The sequence below is a fragment of the Oryzias latipes genome, chromosome 11, assembly GCF_053564925.1.
Source record: "Oryzias latipes strain Hd-rR chromosome 11, Olatipes_Hd-rR_3.1".
In the NCBI taxonomy this organism is placed as follows: Eukaryota; Metazoa; Chordata; class Actinopteri; order Beloniformes; family Adrianichthyidae; genus Oryzias; species Oryzias latipes.
The window spans coordinates 23,675,567-23,695,744 of record NC_136247.1 but is presented as its reverse complement, the minus strand read 5'-3'; the positions used below and the strand labels follow the sequence as shown (position 1 = coordinate 23,695,744).

Genomic DNA, 20,178 nt, shown 5'->3' with positions numbered 1-20,178 from the left:
ACAAGTGTGTGACCAACATAAACACCGCGCGCCAACGTCCAAACTCCAGAAGGCAAAGGAGACAGAACGGTTGCTTTAAAGAGTGGAGCAGAATGGAGGCCTGGAAAACAATGGCAGAGCTAATGAAGACGAATGGAGATAAAAGGGGAGAGGAAGAGGAAGGGAAATTACACGAGGCAGCACGCACTCACGGGACTGACATCACAATGCCAAAAGCGCAAGCTAAATATTGACTCTGCCCAGACAAAAAGGGCAGAACTGAAATCAGCAACTTCCAGATAAGCGTTGTTTTGAGTACATTCGTCAAAAAGGGACTTTGCATGACTCTAAAGGTAACATTTGCAAAATAAATACCCAAGATGGAGGAAATCAAAGAGGGGAAACTCTGCTAAGCTCGGCTTTTCTTCTTTTTTTTTTTTTGCTCCAAACGTGTTTGGATCCTGGGAGTGGGTTTAAGGAATGTGCTGATGTTTTGTTTTCTTTCTAAATCATTTTGATGGAGAGGCAATCATCTAAAATCACCTTAGAGGGGGCTAAGACACCTGTGTGCTATACATCTACCTGTCTCCTCCTAATTTCTCCCTCCAAACTGCTGACCATCTCCTCCTCCCTGTAGACTCCAGAGAAAAGTGTGCGGGGAAAGATCTGTGGCAGCACGCCAGTTCCAGCGCTCCTCTTTGTTATTTTGTCCTCCTCATCCACGTCTTCTGTGGCTCGGTGAACAATAAATCACTGCAGTGTGTCGGCGTTCTGCTTACAGAGGGACAACCATTTTCTGTTCATAATTACTAAGCCCGGGTTTAAAATAAACTAATGTTAAAATTGAAAATTCAATAAAATGTCAACAAATTCATGAATGGACGTTCCTTTCGTCTGGTTATTTTGTATTTTATTCTGGTAAAAAAGAAGCATGAAGCCATTTTTTTAACACAAAAGTTGAATAATTCCTAGAAGAAAGTTCCACATTTGTTCATTTTGAATCCTCAATTATGTGAAAGGTGGTTTTAAAATCTTAGTAAATTGTTTTTTGGAAATTTGGAAAAATATTTGACATTTAGTCATTCATTAAATCAAATTGTGAAGATGTAAAATAGATCATTGCTTTAATTATTAATGTAAACATTTCATTGTACAGGTTTGAAATGCTAAATAAAATGCCTTTGTTTTCAGATGTCTATAGCAGAGTTGACCTTCTGGCGCCACCACCGCCAACATTCCTAAGATGTTCATATTTTATGTTTTATCGTTTTGTTCACTTTGAGACAATGAATAATGTACCGGTATTTAAAATAAGAGAACAGCGCAAACCTCCAGTGGTTGTAGACTTAACCTGGCAGCACTTGGGAGAAATTTTGTGAAAATCGCTGGAACACGTTTTGTTTTCCCAAATTGTGGGAAAATGTGAAAATCGCCAAGGCTACATCCGAATTCCCTCCCTGCTCCCTAACTACAAATAAACTAGATAGTGCAGGATGATGTACTGCCCTGGATTTAAAAAAAAACAAACAATTGGGACACCATGCTTTTTCTTTTTTACACAACAAATACGACTTTAGCAATTTCACAAAGTGAAAATCTAACCAATACGAGCATTTTACCTCGACTATTTATGAATCCACTCATGATGACACGTCGATGGTTCATAAATAAAATACATGTAAATACATTGTGGTCTATTTCTCCCAATCTAGAGAGCATTGATCCACACTGTTTTTTTTATTTTAGAATTTTAGGAAAATTCTAGGGCACTGGATTTTACAAATGCAGATTCAGACAGCTCTAAAAAATGGCAAACACACTATAGTGCACTATGTAGTGAATAGTGAAGGAAATCAGGTACAGCCCAAATTTTACACTCTATAGCCAAATCGTAGGTCTGGGGGACATCCCATAGTAATTTCATAACTTCTCTTGGACCTCTCTGAAATGTCTGTTTTGGTTTTGAAGGTAGATTTGGAAATATTTTGTTTCTAAGCCCCACAACAGATTTTGTCCGTGTTTACCGCTGTGACGTCATCATTTTTTGCTCGCCATGGGCAGAATTCATTTTTATTTTGGTGAGAACTTTCACTTAAAGCAGCATTAAAAAAGGAAAATGGCTAAAACAATCTACTCTTTGCAGTCCAGGGCGTAAACATCACCCGATTTTTTAACACAAACCCCCCGTCATCACAGCAGGAAAAGGAATGAAAACTTGGGCTCTTATTCTGGCGATCCTGCTCCTCATTAGGCAGAATGAGGGGCCGAGCGAGTGTCAGAAAGCCGGTCATCAACTTCAGCTCTAATGTCCCTTCATCTGCTCCGCCTGGGCTTGCAGCTCCGTCTTACTGCAGACCTCTCATACATGATTGAAACCACTGGAAATGGAAACAGTCGGTATGATTTAACACGGCACACCAGCGGAATTCATTAAACAGGCAGAAAAAGAGAGAACGGTGTGACCCAATGATGGAAGGAAATAAGGGTAAAAGAAGAGGAAGGATTTGTAGATTTGTAGAAACAATTAATGCAGAAACTTCTTTTAAAGGATGTCACATTTGACCATTTCTGCCAGAAGACGCCATGCTGGAAGCATTTATGTCACATTTCCATCATTGGACGGACGTGATTAGCGTAGAAGCTGTTCTGACTTAAGCTAACAGCTGAAGACTAATTAAAAACAGCAGGTAGCTGACCATATATGAACCCACAAATGCTCCGGCATTAAAGTGTGGCTAAAGCAACCTCACATCTATGGTTTGTAAAGATTTGGAAGCTGGTTTAAAATCCGTTAACCCCTTCAATCAACAGGAAACTCAAATTATTTTGGAATCAAGATGTTATTTTGATCAAAAAAAGTAAATTTTTAAATGAGACAGATAGTATCAATGATGGCATGTTGGTTGATTTGCTGAGTTTCTGCTCCACTGCTAAATGGCACAGGGTGTTTTATTTTGAAAGTAAATCACGTATGTCAAAAGGTAAAACTATTTCATATTTAGAAAAAAAAAAGTTATTTTCTCTTTATTTTAATGTTTTATTTTTATTGAAAAAAAATAGTTTCATTATATTTATCCTAAAAGCAAAAACAACATAAATACAAATAGTGTTTTATTTTTCTAAAAAGGTGAAGTCAGACTTTGTGGCTCCTTCTGGGTTGTTGTTGTCAGTGGGAAATTGACCCGAATGGCTCTTTAGGTGAGGAAGGTTGCAGACCTCTGATCTAGTGGAATGATAATCCAGTACAGAGCAGAAAACATGGACCAAGTTCTAAACAGTGGGTTTTTAAGGAAAGTGTTGATCATGCTAGTGAGATAGGGATGGATCGAATGGTTATATAGGTTTAACGGTCGCTATAGATACAGCTCCTCCCATCTTCGATTCTTTCTAAATGTACTTTTAGTTTTACAAAAGCTGAAAACAACACGAGTTTCGTCCTCCAATTTGAATCTTTTGATAAAGCTGCGTTGGCAAAAATGCTGCTGTGCTTGAAGACGATGCTATAAGTCCCTACTTGTCAGTCCACAGGACCTGCTGCATGTCTGCCAGAACTGCTGACGCCACAGTATTATTTTGTTGGGTGAACGGTATAATGAGAAAACAAAAGAAGGATTTGCTTAGAAAGAAGCTGTTGAGGATCAGGAAAACTATGCAAAAGAAAAAGGCTGATTTCATGCCTCAGTGTCGTAAGGAGTTTAGAAGTAACAATCTTCAGGCCGTGTCACACAGCTACTACGTACATTTAGCGCATTTTGCGCGAATGAGATTTGGTCATACGTGAATTTATGTGGAAAATATGAGAAATGTTGTGGTTCTTTACATGAAATTTTCACAGATGCATCACTAATAAACCATGTTAAAACCACGCAAAGAATACGTCAATCCATGTAGAATGTGAACCGTGCGTGATTATTCCGCTGTTTATCTGCAATTCATTATTGATTCGTATGTCGATTAAGTAATTTTAACATGATATGTGCACAGTATATGTGATATAAAAGATATAAAAGTTATACATTGGTGGTACATGCGTGAAGAGTTCGTTAGACATACGTAGAACAGTCGTGGAAAGACACAAATTTGCAAATGGTTCTCGCAAAAATTGCATACAATTGCCTAAGATTTACGTAATGATTGCGTATAAACTACGTAAAACACCATTAGATACTGAATTCTACCAAAGATTTTGAACAACTCCTGTTGGCCGAAACCCTCGACGGACATCTGCACACATCGACGAACGCAAGAAACATGTATGAACTACGTTTATCACGCATGGATCACGAAAGACTGAAATATCATACGTGGAAAAAGCACAAAATATACATCGTGGCTGTGTGACACAGACTTTTTTGTGACACTGCTTCGTGAAGCAGACATCCTTGGAGCTCAGTTTGAGCTGATTTTGCAGAGGAGCCTTCATCTCCTCTTATGTTTTGATTTTTTAAAACTGAAGGACGTTCATTTCTTTATTTGCGGTGCGAAACGGACGCAGAGGAGTGGTGGTGCAGCACCAGACGAGTAAAGTGACAAAACAGTGAAGATGGGAGACTTGAGCCTGTCACCGAAGAATCCTGTCCTCCAGTTCATTTATTTGACTGATGAAGCACAGAAATGGGTCAGCGGAATCAGTGAGGAGAGCAGGAATGGTGACTGATATGCTTTCAGAGGCGAAAAGGGAAACAGAGAGATGTTTGTAAAAGATAGTTTTGTAGGTAAAGCTCTTGTAAGCCCACAGCTGTGGGAAATTAAACAGTGATACTGATTAAAGAATAAACCAAACATTCTTGATGAAAGCTTTTCTTAACACTGAAGCTTCACCATTGATTTTCCAATACTCTGGTCTATTATGGGGCTGTCTTCTCGGGGCCAGCTGAGTAAATGAATGCAAAGCGTTTCACCTGGTCTATGTGTGTCAGCGTCAAGCGTGGAAGCCGAGTCCTTTGAACGCCGTCTCTGCGGGCCCTCTAATTGAGCCCGATCAATTCGCGGAGACAGCGAGCAGGTTGGCACAGTTGCCACATCAAAGAGATTCTAATAACAGCACAATGTGGCCATTACTCTGCCTGAAAAAAAGCCATATTTATGTTTGCTTCAAAGCTAGAATGGCAGCAGACGGAAAACGCTGTTCTCTTTTAGCGCCACGATTTACCCATTTGACGCAACCGGAGACCAGAACAGACAGCAATTCACACATCCAGAAATACAAGCATTTAAATTGGGCTTTAATTAGAATTCAGTTTTGCAGGCAGAGTGGAATGCAATCAAACAAACTACAGAAAAGAACTAATTACAAACTAATATTCCTGAGAGGAATCTGCAGGACAGGATTCCAGTCTCCGTTTTCCATTCAAAAAAAACACAGCAGTCAGGCTCAATCAGCGCTGTGATGGGTCACCTTCTTTTTGGAGTATATAATGGGGTGCAGACAGCCGTGTGCATGGCGTGGGAACCTAATACGCCGGTCTTTAATGGATACTTGCAAAAACATTGTGCCCCAAAAAGATCATTAAAAGCAATAAAAGGCCCTGCATGAATCAGAGTGTTGGGTTTTCCAGTAAATAACGCTCGGATTGTGCATCATGATGGAAGCGGGAAGCAGTCTGAGGATTGGACTCTTTCCGTGAACAGAAACGGTTTGCACAAACACACCACGGCAACCATTTGTTCCCATTCTGATGAAAACTGTGTTTTTTGGTGACATTTTACTGATACTGGAGGACATACACTACATTACCAATAGTTGATAATTGTTAGGTCTAAAATCAAATGCCATGGATTTCTCTTTGAAAATACAAATTGATAATATTCAAATCGAAAATGTTAGCTGTGTTGGTTTCCTTGGTGTACTAGTGGACAAATCCTTATCCTGGAAACCTCATGTTAGTTTTATTAGTACAGAAATTGCCAAAATTGTGGGTATCCTAGGTAAAACCCGTCATTTGATGAATACCAAGGTTGCAATTATGTTGTACTATTCAATGATGTATCCATATATTAGTTTCAGCAATATTGCTTGGGCTAGTACACATCAAACTAAACTTGAACCTATTCTGCGTCTACAAAAACGAGCTCTGAGAATAATATTCAATGTAGGACATCGGCATTCATCTCAACCTTTGTTTTGTCAGGCCAGTGTCCTGAGTATCTATCAAGTCAATCAACTTCAAACTGGTCAGTTTGTTTTCAATTCTATTGGAAAACTATGGTGTCAAAATAGAGCCTAAAGTATTGCGCATCAAAACCCCAAATCTGCGAATCAAAATGCATAAATTGAGAACCAAAACCCACAATTTGCAACCAAAAGCCTTTCCCCAAAGCACAATCCTATTTCTCAGCTGCCGATTTGTTTTCTCGCCATTCTGAAATCCTGTTTTTGAGTTGCAGTTTTATTTTGAAACTGTCTTTTTGAGTTGCGCTTTTATTTTTTGAGTTGCGCTTTTATTTTTTGCGGTTTTGATTCTAAAACCTGTCGACACGTAAAAACAGCGACATGTCAGTCAAGGGGAGGGGAGGCGGGACATCCCTGATATCCAGAAGCTCATTGGCTACCGAATAAGACCGAGTCTTACGTCAACAGACCAGTTTAGAATGTGCCGGTAAGTTTCTCATGTTTTTCATATCTTTTACTATATTAAAATATCAAAATTGTACTTTATTTAACCAGAGGACGCCAGCACATTCAGATGAGGAGCTCCCCCAGTAGCTGCTAGTGAAAAAAGATGTTAGAAAGTTAGATGTTGCATGAAAAACTACCACCATTGTTCTCCTGTGTTAGCATGCTAGCTAGCTCAATGCTAGCGGGGTATCCAGCTCTTCTCATGACTTTTGTGGATTAAACAAAGTCGATTTTTTACCACAGTGTCAGGATCGGTCATGTCAACCTGGGAATAATTGCCCGTGGATTGTCACTATGGTTAATCAAATAGTTTTTTAAGAAGTACTTTCATGTATATATAAGGTTTTCAAGGTTAATCAAATATGTTATAACCTATAAGGTTTCTCAATATTTTTCAGGGTTTACAGACAGGGGGAATTATTGAACAGAGAAACAATATTGCTGTGCCATATTATTCAAAATGTATGCGTCTGCACTATGCAGACTGGCAGAAGTCCGGTATTCGAGTGAACCAGAGCAGAGTAAATTGTAGCAGACCAGCAAAAACGTGTTTTATTCCACTTAAAATTATTCCAGTATTAGACATCAATAGAATTATTAGTATATTTAATTGGGTGGTGGTTTTAAAATTGACTATTGCTGTATGTCTGTTGTTTTCTATAAGGGCCGTTGTTATGCATACCATAACAAAAAAGGCAGGAATACTGAGGCAGCTACGACGTGGATGTCTACATCTTCTTTAAGGTAATGAAAAAAAATTTAATCTTAATTTTTCTCTTCTTTTTTTGGTTAATTAACTTTGCTGTTTTTGTTTCTTTCCAGATGCAGGCCCCAAAGACGTCCCAGTGTGATGCAAAGGCTGTCCAGCAGGCTCACAGACATCTCCTGTCAACTGAAAGAGAAGCCTTTAAAATAGTTGTCCATTTTGACCACACTGTCTGCTTCCCATTTCTTAGTGCCTGTACGAAAACAGTGACTTTTCCACCTCAAGTCTTTTAAGGAGTTTTAAAAACAGTTATTTTAATTTCTCTGAATTGTGGTTCAGAATTTCACAGAATCTAATGCACTTGACTCTGTGTTTCAAAGATCTTTGCAAAACCATCAGTCTTTTGTACAAAACACATTCAATGGTCAAACATTAAAAAATGAAGCTTTACAAAATACCAGTGGTGATTATTAGCCATTTATTTTCTTAAGGGGGGCAGTATTTTGTAAGGCAGATGAGATCTGTTCATATTGTTAGTTTTTGTTACATCCTGCTGTGATGACATGCATAGATCAGTACATAAATGTTAATGTCTTGGCCATGGTTTTCTGATGTCCCACAAGGGTTGAACAGGTCTGAGAGGAGAGAGGACAAGCCACAGAGGGAACAACAACTCCAACAGTTTCCTGCTCTGCCTGGTTTAAGTTAGTCTGTCGTCCAATGTCCACAGCATCCTGCACACAAAGAAAAATGTATTTAAGACAGTTAAAATGAGTGTGTGTGTATATATTTATATATATATACACACACACACACACACACACCTTAATTGCTACTCAGTAGCTGCATATTGTGAAAGGTAACTTCCTGTGTTAACCTGCAATCTTTAAGGTTGAGAAAATTATTTTGGAATACAGTTCAGAATCAGAAAAACTTTATTGATCCCACCTGTGGGAAATTTGCTCTGGTACTTCAAATAAAAATTGTGTTTCTTTTATTTATTTATTTTAAATAGGGATTAACTTGATCCCAAACTAGGAAAGGTGTCACTTTCTTGCAGCAATATGTTGCTTTGTTGTTCAATCCATCTGTGTAATCCCTAAGGAAATATTGAAAAACCTTATATATACATGAAAGTACTTCTTAAAAAACTATTTGATTAACCATAGTGACAATCCACGGGCAATTATTCCCAGGTTGACATGACCGATCCTGACACTGTGGTAAAAAATCGACTTTGTTTAATCCACAAAAGTCATGAGAAGAGCTGGATACCCCGCTAGCATTGAGCTAGCTAGCATGCTAACACAGGAGAACAATGGTGGTAGTTTTTCATGCAACATCTAACTTTCTAACATCTTTTTTCACTAGCAGCTACTGGGGGAGCTCCTCATCTGAATGTGCTGGCGTCTTCTGGTTAAATAAAGTACAATTTTGATATTTTAATATAGTAAAAGATATGAAAAACATGAGAAACTTACCGGCACATTCTAAACTGGTCTGTTGACGTAAGACTCGGTCTTATTCGGTAGCCAATGAGCTTCTGGATATCAGGGATGTCCCGCCTCCCCTCCCCTTGACTGACATGTCGCTGTTTTTACGTGTCGACAGGTTTTAGAATCAAAACCGCAAAAAATAAAAGCACAACTCAAAAAATAAAAGCGCAACTCAAAAAAACAGTTTCAAAATAAAACTGCAACTCAAAAACAGGATTTCAGAATGGCGAGAAAACAAATCGGCAGCTGAGAAATAGGATTGTGCTTTGGGGAAAGGCTTTTGGTTGCAAATTGTGGGTTTTGGTTCTCAATTTATGCATTTTGATTCGCAGATTTGGGGTTTTGATGCGCGGTTTTACTGTTTTGATGCGCAATACTTTAGGCTCTATTTTGACACCATAGAAAACGTCTTCCCCAACATTTCACCAACATGTTGAATTTTAATAATGAATACCATGAATATCCCACTCGGGGTAGCTGTCTCATCAGAGCACCTTTCTCTCGCATAACTCAGTCACAGTTTAGTGTCCTATACAGAGGATGTAAAATTTGGAACAGTCTTCTTTCCTCTCTCAAAGTACTTTCACAAACTCGATTTAAAAAAGCTCTAAAAAGCTTTCTTCTTAACAATGGTACTTTTCCATATGGCATGTATTTTTAGTTTGATAAAGGAATGTAAGTGCATGAATTAAATATGTATTGATTTTTTATGTATTGTATTTACTGAACGGTCTTGTTTTTTAGCTTATAGACTCATTATGGGGGTTGCCACATGTTAAGTCCCTTATGGGTTTTTGGTAACCATCCATCACATCCGCATTATATATATTCTATATTATTATATATATTCTATATTCTATATTCTATATATATATATATTATATATATTCTGTTTTTATTTACTTTTTTTTGATATGTGATAAATGAAATAATAAAAAAAAAATAAAAAAAAAAAAAAAGTTTGGGCTCACCTTCCTTTGACTCATATGAACTGAAGTGCCATCCCTTTCTTGACCCTTCAATATGAGGTGGGGCCACCTTTTGCAGCTATACAGATTCAACTCTTCTGGAAAGGCTGTCTGGAAGGTTGAGGAGTGTGTTTCTAGGAATTTTGGACCATTCTTCCAAAAGCACATTGATGAGGTCACACACTGATGTTGGTGGAGAAGGCCTGGCTCTCAGTCTCTGCTCTTATTCATCCCAAAAATGTTCTATTGGGTTCAGGTCTGGACTCTGTGCAGGTCAGTTAAGTTCATCCACACCAGACTCTGTCATCCATGTCTTCATGGACCTTGCTTTGTGCACTGGTGCACAGTCATGTTAGAAGAGGAAGGACCCCTTCCAAACTCTTCCAACCAGGTTGGGAGCATGGAATTGTCCTTAGTGTTTTGGTATTCTGAAACATTCAGAGTTCCTTTCACTGGAACTAAGGAGCCAAGTTCCAAACAACAACCCCACACCACAATTCCTCCTCCACCAACTTTCACACTCGGCACTATGCAGTCCGGAATGTGCCACTCTCCTGGCACATACCCAACCCATCCATCAGATTAATCCGTGGACCATGTATGGAGATGTGGGACGAAAACACAACCCTGTTCTGCACCAATGCCATTCTCAGAAAATAGTGTATATTTGTTCAGACCTCCATCCACCTTTGAGCACAAACAGAATATCCTCCAGTGAGTTATCATTCCTTCACAACCATCAACCAGCAAATCCCCTTCTTCACACTCATCTCTGTCAGAAAGAGGACAAACTTTCTACCTTTGCTCATTAGTGCTGGCCCAGCTCCTGCAGAACAGGCAGTCTGTGACACAATGGGTGCAGCGCTATCATTCTCGCCTTCCAGCACTTTTCCTTTCTGCAATATCTCACTTTTTATCTCCCTCTCATCTCCCTTTTTCCTAATTTTTTTTTTAATACTGTGAATCTGTTTCTCACTTTCTCTCACGCTCACAGCTCGGCAGGTCTCCGCAATGCTCTGCAAAATAATTTACCCCACGCCGTGCTCCCGCAGATGATTGAAGCGTAATTAGACAGCAGATACAGTGCAGCCAGCGGAGGTGCTTTGGAGCCAGAGCTTGTCAGATGGTCCGTCTCACTTGCTTTGCCCTTCAAAACTATCACTTCTGCTGCAGGAGAAGGGAGGGGTGGCGGTGGTGAGCAGAGCCGCCGCAGACCTCACTTCAATGAAAGCAACATACTGGATATTTACATATGTGCAGATGATTCCTTCTTAAGACACAAAATAGCAATTTTGCTGCAAACCTCGCCTTTTGTGTTAACTGCCCCCCCCTCCATTTCATCTGCCCCTTACCCCTACCCCTCCTGCTCTCTGGTCAGAGCTGCATGTGACAATTTCATAAAAGTTGGTCACCTGGTGGGGACAAACAGGTTGATGTCGTTTTTAGAAGGATCTGCAAAAGTAAATTTTTGGATTTCCTCAGCAACTAAGGTTTTTAAAACCACACCTATATGTCATAAATGTATGTCAAGTAACTATGTTCAGCTTGAGCCAACGATTCATGAATCTAATTATCACCGTATAATGGGAATAAAATGTGCAAACTACAGGGGAACAGCCCTTTTGCAAACTCGCCAAGCTGACACCATTAAAAATTTACAAACTTCGTAATGATACTTGACGAGTTAGGAAGCGATAGATATAAATCCCAACAGAGAATTTTACATTTCCAGAAGGCACTAAAGGCGACTTTTTGGGAAGAACACTCAAGATGGCAACCTCTACCCAAGGTCAAAGGTCAAAGGAAACTTATGTTGAAGTTGCAGACTTAAACTGGTGTGTGAAATTCTGTGAGGGTCGCTCGAACAAAAGTTTGTGTGAAAATAGAAAAATGGCCAAATTTTAGAATTTGATACAAAATGTCCGGTAGCCATCCCATAAAACTTCCGTCGGATATCCTCGACATGCGTGTTTTAATTTAGAATCATCCATTTTTTATGTCTTTTTTTTCTGTGGGGGGGGGGGGGGGTATATTCCAGTACATCTAAAATTCACCTTCATCGGGAACTAGCTAGGTGCAAATTTTGATGATGTTTTGTGTATGTGGAGAGAAATAAAGAATAATTACAAAAACAATCAGGCCCTTCAGTTGATGACTGCTGCTGCGAGGCATATATATATTTAAAAAAAAAGATGATTTCACTTTTATTTACTTATTTTTTCAAGTTAAATGTGAAATGAAGCAGAAACGCAGGTTAGGAGAATCTGTGTCCTGTTAAGAAAATGAACCAAAGTGCTGCAGATTTTAAAAACGGGTCTGAAAGTCCAGCTGTCACCTCCTTTGAGACGCACCGGTTATAGTGGCCGGCTAACTCAAAGAGCGTTTATGTGCTGACAAGCTTCAACCGGATGCTGCGTATAAATTTAGAGGATGGTGGGCTAAAAATATGTCGGGACTGAGCTGCTGTGAGTGACTTTAATCATCAGGATGCCTGTGTTGATGGCGGTCTCCGAGGGAAAGTGCTGATCACCGCGCTGACACCATATGCTTTGCCAACAGACACTGAGGCAGATGTCAGAGGGGAATTGGCACTGCATTCAAGGTGGCACAGATTGCACACAGAGGCGCGTCATGCTGCTGACTGAGCACCTGTATCCCTAAAGTCTGTCCAATTATCCCACTGTGCGCCGCGCTCCGTATTCCCACCGCGTTCCCTCAAACTTAACCCACCTGGGCTCGGCTGGGTTAGCTGGTGTCAGCAGCCGGGCGTAACCGCACCGTCAGCGGTGCCTTTGATTACCGCACAGAGGTCACCCCGTGTCGAGCCGAACAGTGGGGACCCGGGTGTCAGCGGCGCTCAGACGTAAGAGGAGTCACCTTTAAAGGATAATAAGAGGACTGCTGACTGAATGCAGACCACCCGGGGGGGTGGGGTCTGTTTTCACATGAATATAAATGTGATATTGACAGGAAATTTGCTCAGGAGAGACAAAGACGGCAGAGGAGGACAGACAAATCCAGAGAATTGGAGAAAAAGGGAGCAGGCTGAACTTCTCATCACCGATGATTTATGGGTCAAGGACTTCTACATGTTTCATAAACGTTCGGTATTCAATTCGTGGAGAAACTTTATCGATGTTCTCGGCAGCTAATTCTAGTTCTTGGAATGCAAATCCAGCTAAACTCTGCTTTAAATCCTGCTGCTTAAGCAAGAAAACATTTCATTAATAACATTAGGTTTCTGTTTTACTTAAGAAAAAAATGAGAGACTTTCAGAAGAAAATGTATCTATCATAGCATCAATTATTAGATAAAAACTTAATCACTAGTAGTCAGTGTTGCCAGATTGGGCGGTTTCCCACCCAATCAGGCAGGTTTGATTCCAAAAAGCGGAAAGTCTTAAATTTTAAAAATCGTTTTTCAGACGGAGTAACTTGTTGAATATTTGTGGGGATCTTATTTTATGATTCAACATTCAGACAAAAATGTGAACACATTGAGTGCATAGAAGTGTCTTTTATAAGACCAAACAAGAACATGTTCTTCTAAAGAAAAACACAAAATAATAATACAAGAAAAAAACAATAAAGGAGTAAAAAACAAACTTAAAGCTGCAGGCGGTGTTAAACGGCTCTCAGAAGCTAGCCACCTTTGCCACCTCACTAGCAGTTACATGTTCTTCATTCCTCCCCTCTTCTCCTGCCAACCTGGTCAGAGCAGCATGTGACAAATTCACGAGTAAAATATTTTGTCCAAATTGTTGCTTTTCTGTAGGTTTTATCTCCATAGCAACTATTATATTTTCTGGTCATCTGGGCCAGACGAACAGATCTATATAATTTTTAGAAGAATCGGCAAAAGTTATTTCAAGGTTTCCTTAGCAACAGAGTGTTTTCGTTAACCATGCCCCATTTATAATGTATTCATATCGTATGTCGTATCGTCCTGTTCAACTTGAGCCAGTTTTTCAATTTTTACAATATTTCAGTGAAACATTGACATGCCAGTTTAAGGAAAACTGCACATTTTCTAGTTCACCACGATAACGGTGCTCAAAATTGATAAAACTTTATAAAAAATATTAAAAAAATGATAAAACCAGCATTTTTCTCCCTCAAGTATTTTCCCAATGATGCTTGATGAGCTATGAGGCATTACATCAAAATCCCTTGGAGAAGTAAAAGTCTTCAGGTGGTACGAAAGATGGTGGCCTCTTTTTAAGGTCAAAGGTCAATGAAACTTCAGTTGTGGTTGTAGACTTAAGCTGGTGGAGTGGATGATCTGGTGTAAGTTTTCTATGTAGGAAAATGTGAAAATTGACAAATTTTCCACTTTGCCACAGTAGGTACATTATCTATCTCATCATAATTTTCTAAACTCCCCGACACGTGAGTTTTGGTTTCATTAGTAGATTCGAAAACATTTTTTTTGGACCCCATTAGAGATTTTGGCCCCACACATTTTTTTTAATGGTTTCTCGCGAAGTGATGTCATCAATGATGTCACCATTGTTCGTGGGAGGGTCATTCACTATGTCTTCATCAGGTATTATTTTGTCAAAATTATGAACATTTTCAATAAAGATTTACGGCGGTCCAAAGTGTGTTTGTGCGAACGTGTCGTTACAGTAAACATTTATGACACTTTTCACACTTTCAGGCTAATAATTCCTGTTTAACGTATTGGCCTTTTTTTGATGCCTTTTGGGTGGGAAAATCGTGACTCTACCTGGCAACACCGCTGTTTTGAACAGTTAGGAGCATCACAGGACTTTGCTGGTCAGATCTTAAGTTCATATCAGCCACAACTATGTATAGTGCATTAAAAAGAAATAGCAGCATTTCTGCTGCTTTGCTCATTTCGGGCTATCCCAAAGAGAAATATGCTCAAAAAAGGACAAAAAAGGATGGTTTTGTTTCCATCCAGGTTGTTATCAGCATAAAGTTGCTGCTGCGGCGGCGGCAGCGGCGGCGCAGGGAGGGATGATTTCCATAAAGACGGGCTGTTGTCTGAAAGCAAGCAGCTGTCAGGCGGAATTACCTCTCCGACACAGACACCACAATCGAGGGCGCCCTTCCCATAATTCAGTCTGATTGGCTCAAGGGGAAAAAGGCAGCCTGTGGTGAGTGAAGCAAGCGGCTGGTTGACAGCTTTGCATCTGCAAGGCTCGACGCTCCGTTTGCTTGTTATCATTTTGTCTGCTCGACGTGTCAGTTTTCTCACTTTGGAAAGCTACCTGAACAAAGTGCCATAGAAAATGGACTTCATGAAGTGAAGAGACAAATCCATGCCTCTGCTCTGTTTAACAAACTCACAAACACACCCTGAGAGGCTCATTCTAGTCTTTATAATCTGTATTTTGTGTACTTTAAGAGTTAAAATACCTCCTTTAATATACTTTTCACACTCAGCCTACCGTACATCAAAATTGTTTAAGACTTCTATTAAAAAATACATTTGTAAGTCACCCTGAAATGTTTCCTATTGGGAAAATAAAAGTCTGAGGTTAAAGTTTTTCACAATTTTATCTTAAGAATGTAATCAAAACAAAAATAACTGATTTAAATGGAATAAGAAAAATAAACCATGAACCAAAACATCTATCATTAGATGTTTTGGTTCATGTTTACTTTTACGATTTCCGAAAAATCGTACTTTTTAATGAATCCTAATTCATCGTGTTTCTCTTTATCACAAGCTAGGATTTTCTGTGCTAAAGTGTCTTAACAGATGTCTGCCTGCACTGCAACATCTGAATCTTATAAATTAAAAAAATCTTTGTTAAGAAAAATGGTCTTATTTTCTGACCTACAAGAAAGAAAATCTCATCAAGAAAGTTTTTCTAAAGGAAAATAATCTTAGTTTGAGGAACATGTCTGTTTTTCTTAAAATAAGAAATCTTGGTAAGACCATTTTGTATGAACATTTGTGAATGTTCCTCCAATTACTTTACTGAATCTTTATTCTCTGTAAAATATTTGCAGCTGTTTAAACTCAAACTTTGTGTAGGACCCTTAAAAAAGGAAGTGCAGATTTCGACCTTAAATGGAGAAACCGGACGCCAACTTCAGCCGCGTCCAACTTTGAAGGCGTGACGGATAAATAAATCGTCATAAAACTGGTATTTAAAAAAAAAATCTATGCTTTACGTTTATGTTTGCAACCTGATTATGAGAGTACATACAGTAATAGAAAGTCAATCATCACACTTTATCCAAAGTTTCGTACGTGGGAACAACAGCTTATTGAATAAATCCTTATTTAAAAGGAAACTCCTCATTTATCTTTTATTTTGAAGTCAAAAATTCTTCCTCCATTTCTTCAATGGCTTTTTTTCTCCTCAAAGAAACATTCAGAAAATCCTTGTTTTCTCTTTAAATTAATTTAGTTAGTCAAGTCACCGACTTGGACCGAGGTGAACGTCATACACAGGCGTGGTGAACAGAAACTGGTAGTTTTTCAAAATAAAACTCCCCTCGGAATCAGACAATAAACAAAACAAAACAGAAAATAAGTTATTGTAAAGATTTCTTTACTCCTATATTTATTAAATGTGTGAAACATAAAAACCTGAAAGTTAAAATCAATTCAGAACTGCATTGTAAAGACAAAATATATATTTTTTAAAGCTGAAAATCCTGTATTTACTAGCACTAAAACCCCCATATTTTTCTTTTAAGCAAATATTTAGAACAGACCTTCATGTTCTGGCATAAATCTGCACTTAAATGTCGTGAAGAAGCAGACGGAGGAGCAGAGATGTGTGCTAAGTGCTCTTATCTGTAACTGGTGCGGAGGTGAGTGACAGGGAGGGAGGTGCAGGGAAATGTCCTTAAGGTGTCTTAATTATGGCTCCTCTCCTCCCTCTCACTGTCACCGTCCCCAGGGGAGGGCAAGACAAAAGGAAGGCGATGTTTCATCTCTACTGCCTTGGTATTTTCAGATTCCAGGGGGAGCAAGAGGAGAGAGACGCAGAGGAGGAAATCAGGAGACGCTTCCTCTTTTCCTCTGATTCTCGCCTCCTTTGCAGCTGCGTTTTTAAAATAAGACACCTTAATAAACGCATTTTAATGGCGCCACGGAAGGAGAAAAAGATGCAACTTGATTACTGTGACAGTTTCATCAAATGAGCTCGAAGCCTCTGGCTTTGACTTGTTATTGGTTTATTACTTTGCAGCACAGAGATATATGTGACAAAACGGAGCCGAGGGACCGTCGGTTCCTGCTGCAGCTTTTCGTCCGTCATGTTTGATATCTACAAACTTCCTTTAGAGCACGCCAGCATTCCCGCTCCTGCCCCTCCAGGGAGCGGTGAGGGTTGGAGTCAATGTGGCTACAGGAAAAAAGCCCCTTTCACTCATATGGACGCTTGAACAGCAGCAAGAGAAGACGACGAGAGGCGGAGCTACGGAGGCCGGAGAAGGAGGAGCTGGTGAAATGATGACAGTGATTCCTTTGTAAGGAGACGTTAGAGAGACGCAGAAGAAGTCCATAAAAACAAACTACTCCTTAATGCCTCTCTCAAGCGTGATAAAAGCGCGGCGCGGAATGCTGGCCTTTTCATTTGTGTGAACAGAGCAAGGGAGCATTCACATGCAAACTATTCTGCACATGCAAATAGGAAATGATTTTGTGAATGTGCCCACACGCACATATGCAAACAGCGATTATTTCAAAAGGTCAGCCCTTTTGTTTTGGGACACAAACCCCCCCCCCCTCTCGTGAAAATATTGGCGAAGCGTGGCCTTAAACCCAGACGGACCACGATCCGATCTGTATGCCGAGAGCCGGGCCTCTTATAAATATTGGAGGAAGGACGCCGTTGGGGGGGGCGGCCAAATGCTACATTTGAGAAATGGCCCACCTGAGCACCACACCAAATATCATCTCCCCCTGTCAGAATCTATCCCATTTGATCAGAATAATTGCCGCCAACGTCGTCATCCATTCTGTCATCTTCACAGGCACCGTCCTCCATCTCATCAAACCTCCTTGGCTTCAAGGAGCGTTGGATCAGATGAAATGCTTACATCTGAACGGAGAAAATCAGTAATGGTGTAGCCTCACAGTCATCACCATATTTATAGCTTCAATGCTATTGACATTTACCTCGCCTATTTATATTCTGACAAAGCTGAATATTTCAATGGTGCAGAAATAGGTGCTATCAGGAGGCATCAGAGGAGGCCTGCTGTGTTTTCTCCTATGTGATCAGTTAGCAGCCAAACAAGAGCCTCAAAGGGAAAAATAAAGTGACGTATTACAATCAGAATAATATAATAAGACACAGGGATCTATTTTCAGGAAGTTATCCGCATCTGTCTCTGTTTGTCCATCCGTCTGTCACCTCCCTCCAACCTCTCCTGCCGCTTCAACCACACGACTTTAATAATGTTCAACAACACATGACAACAGGAGGGTCACGGCCCGACAAAACCAGGACAACTGTTCACACGGAAACGCTCTCATAACCTTCTGCAAACACACACCTTGTCAGGACGATAAAAGGACGCGTCTCTGTCACCTCCATTCATGTCCTCAGCCCAGTAGAGTTCCTCCAGCGCAGTTTAAAGTCTTTTTTGCATCATAGCCCCTCCCATTTCATCACACGGCTGGTGCATTGAGCACATTACGTATGTGAGAACTGGACAGAGTGGCCCCTCCCATCTGGTGTTCCCAACAGGAAGTGGCTCCAAGAATCTTCTATTAAACAGCTGTTACTCAGTCATTCTATTGATCAGATTCTGGCTCGGATACCTTTTTTTTTATTTTTAACATAATCCTCTTTTCTTAAATTTATTAAATAATACACTGACCAATCAGATGCTTCAATAAAAGTAGGTGGAGCCTGTTGGCCCCCACAGTCCAAACTGCTTGATTTTGTTTAGCATGCTTTCGAATAGGGGTGTGGCCTTCCAACAAGCTCACTCCTGATCGACATGCAAGAGTAGTCGGCATAAAAACGTTGATCCAAACCAACTCGGACCAATCACTGCTTACTGACAACGTCTGGCCCCAACATGGCGACATTCGTATTGCGATAACTACGTCACACTCACTCCAAGCAGTTCTCGTATACAGTCATGGTTGAGCATCGCAACAACAACTCTGCCACAGCAGACATGGATTTTTTTTTAAGAGTTACTACACGTTTTAGGCTAAAGGCAACGCTGACGCATCCTCCAAGATGCAAGTTCAAAAAATAATAACAACTGGATTCAGGAACACAGAATCCGACCAGATCCACACTGTTACAAAACAGCTCAACTTTACAACAGGAAACAGTAGGATCCACATGTTTGTATGTTTATATGTCACATTATCATATACTTTATTGTTTTACTTGATGCTTTGCACCAAAATTACCAGACCTACATAGCTTCAGAACAGCCTGAATGGACGTCTTTGAACTCTTGTCAGGATTTTTCCAAATTTTTAGACACTTTGAGGTCTAATGTCTCCATATCCAGCCAAGACTGGAACCAGCACGGATCTGGTGAACTGCCTTCCAATGGACACGACACAAACGGGGAAGGAACGGGTACTGGTGCTGATGTATACAATACTACCATTACCGTATAAAAACGCAGGTTATGGTGCATCTTATCGAACATGTCAATCACTTGTGATCTATTCAGCTTTGCTGTTCAATTCTATCCAGTCATTTTACTTTTCCAGCAATTGTGGCTGGTCTCTTATTAGAATGGGTGTGGATGTTAGGGTGGGCGGAGCTTCAGTCGGAATGCCGAAGCGAGAGTTTCTCTGTACTTCACCGCCAAAGATTCTCATTCAGCGACCAGATGGATCAGAGTGACGTGTACAGTGCTCTGAAAAAAGACCGTTGTCGTGGCGATGAACGGTGAAATCCGTGTTTACTTCAGGGTGCGTTACAACGGAGATGCAGACTGTCAGAGGAAAGGAAATAAAGCATCTTAGACACATTGAAGTGCTCTCATTCGCCATTGGACGCTGCTTCGTTACACTTAATTGTTTTGGGGAAACATATGTGTTTTTTTTTTCATTTTTGAAGCACCGGTTTGGCACAGGAAAAAATCCAAACGGTACCCATCCCTACAAACTGTTGGGTCATGTGACCTTTGCACTCCGTCAATCTACAGATGCTGTTGCTCCATGCATGATGCACGGAGAAGGTTGGTTTTCACTAAAGTGATCACAGATGAACTGCTGGGAGGGAGTTGAAATCTGTTGTTCGTACCATTTGTGACCCAACAGGTTCTACCCCTTTGGGTTCTCCTCAGACCAGCTAAATTATAGTTTTTGCTTAACGAAGAGCATTAATCTATAAGTACGGTCTTTTGAGCGTGATATTACCATTAAACTCTAAAAAGATCTGGATGACAAAGTGATGCAAAACAGAAAAAGGTATGCTGAACCAGTCCAATTCTCCTG

At 40.1% G+C, this 20,178-nt stretch overlaps 1 protein-coding gene and 2 long non-coding RNA genes across 7 annotated transcripts in view; 1 reads left to right on the top strand and 2 right to left on the bottom strand.

The window, feature by feature from the left end:
* Positions 1-20,178, bottom strand: part of rbms3 (RNA binding motif, single stranded interacting protein) — a 365,348-nt gene that overhangs the window by 137,967 nt on the left and 207,203 nt on the right. The window lies entirely within an intron of this gene.
* Positions 6,309-7,759, top strand: LOC111948157 (uncharacterized). Its single transcript, XR_002874078.2, has 3 exons — positions 6,309-6,578; positions 7,263-7,342; positions 7,421-7,759. It is a non-coding gene; the product is annotated as an uncharacterized LOC111948157 (long non-coding RNA).
* Positions 7,763-20,173, bottom strand: LOC144995665 (uncharacterized). Its single transcript, XR_013659177.1, has 2 exons — positions 8,786-20,173; positions 7,763-8,038 (listed from the first exon to the last, which is right to left on the bottom strand). It is a non-coding gene; the product is annotated as an uncharacterized LOC144995665 (long non-coding RNA).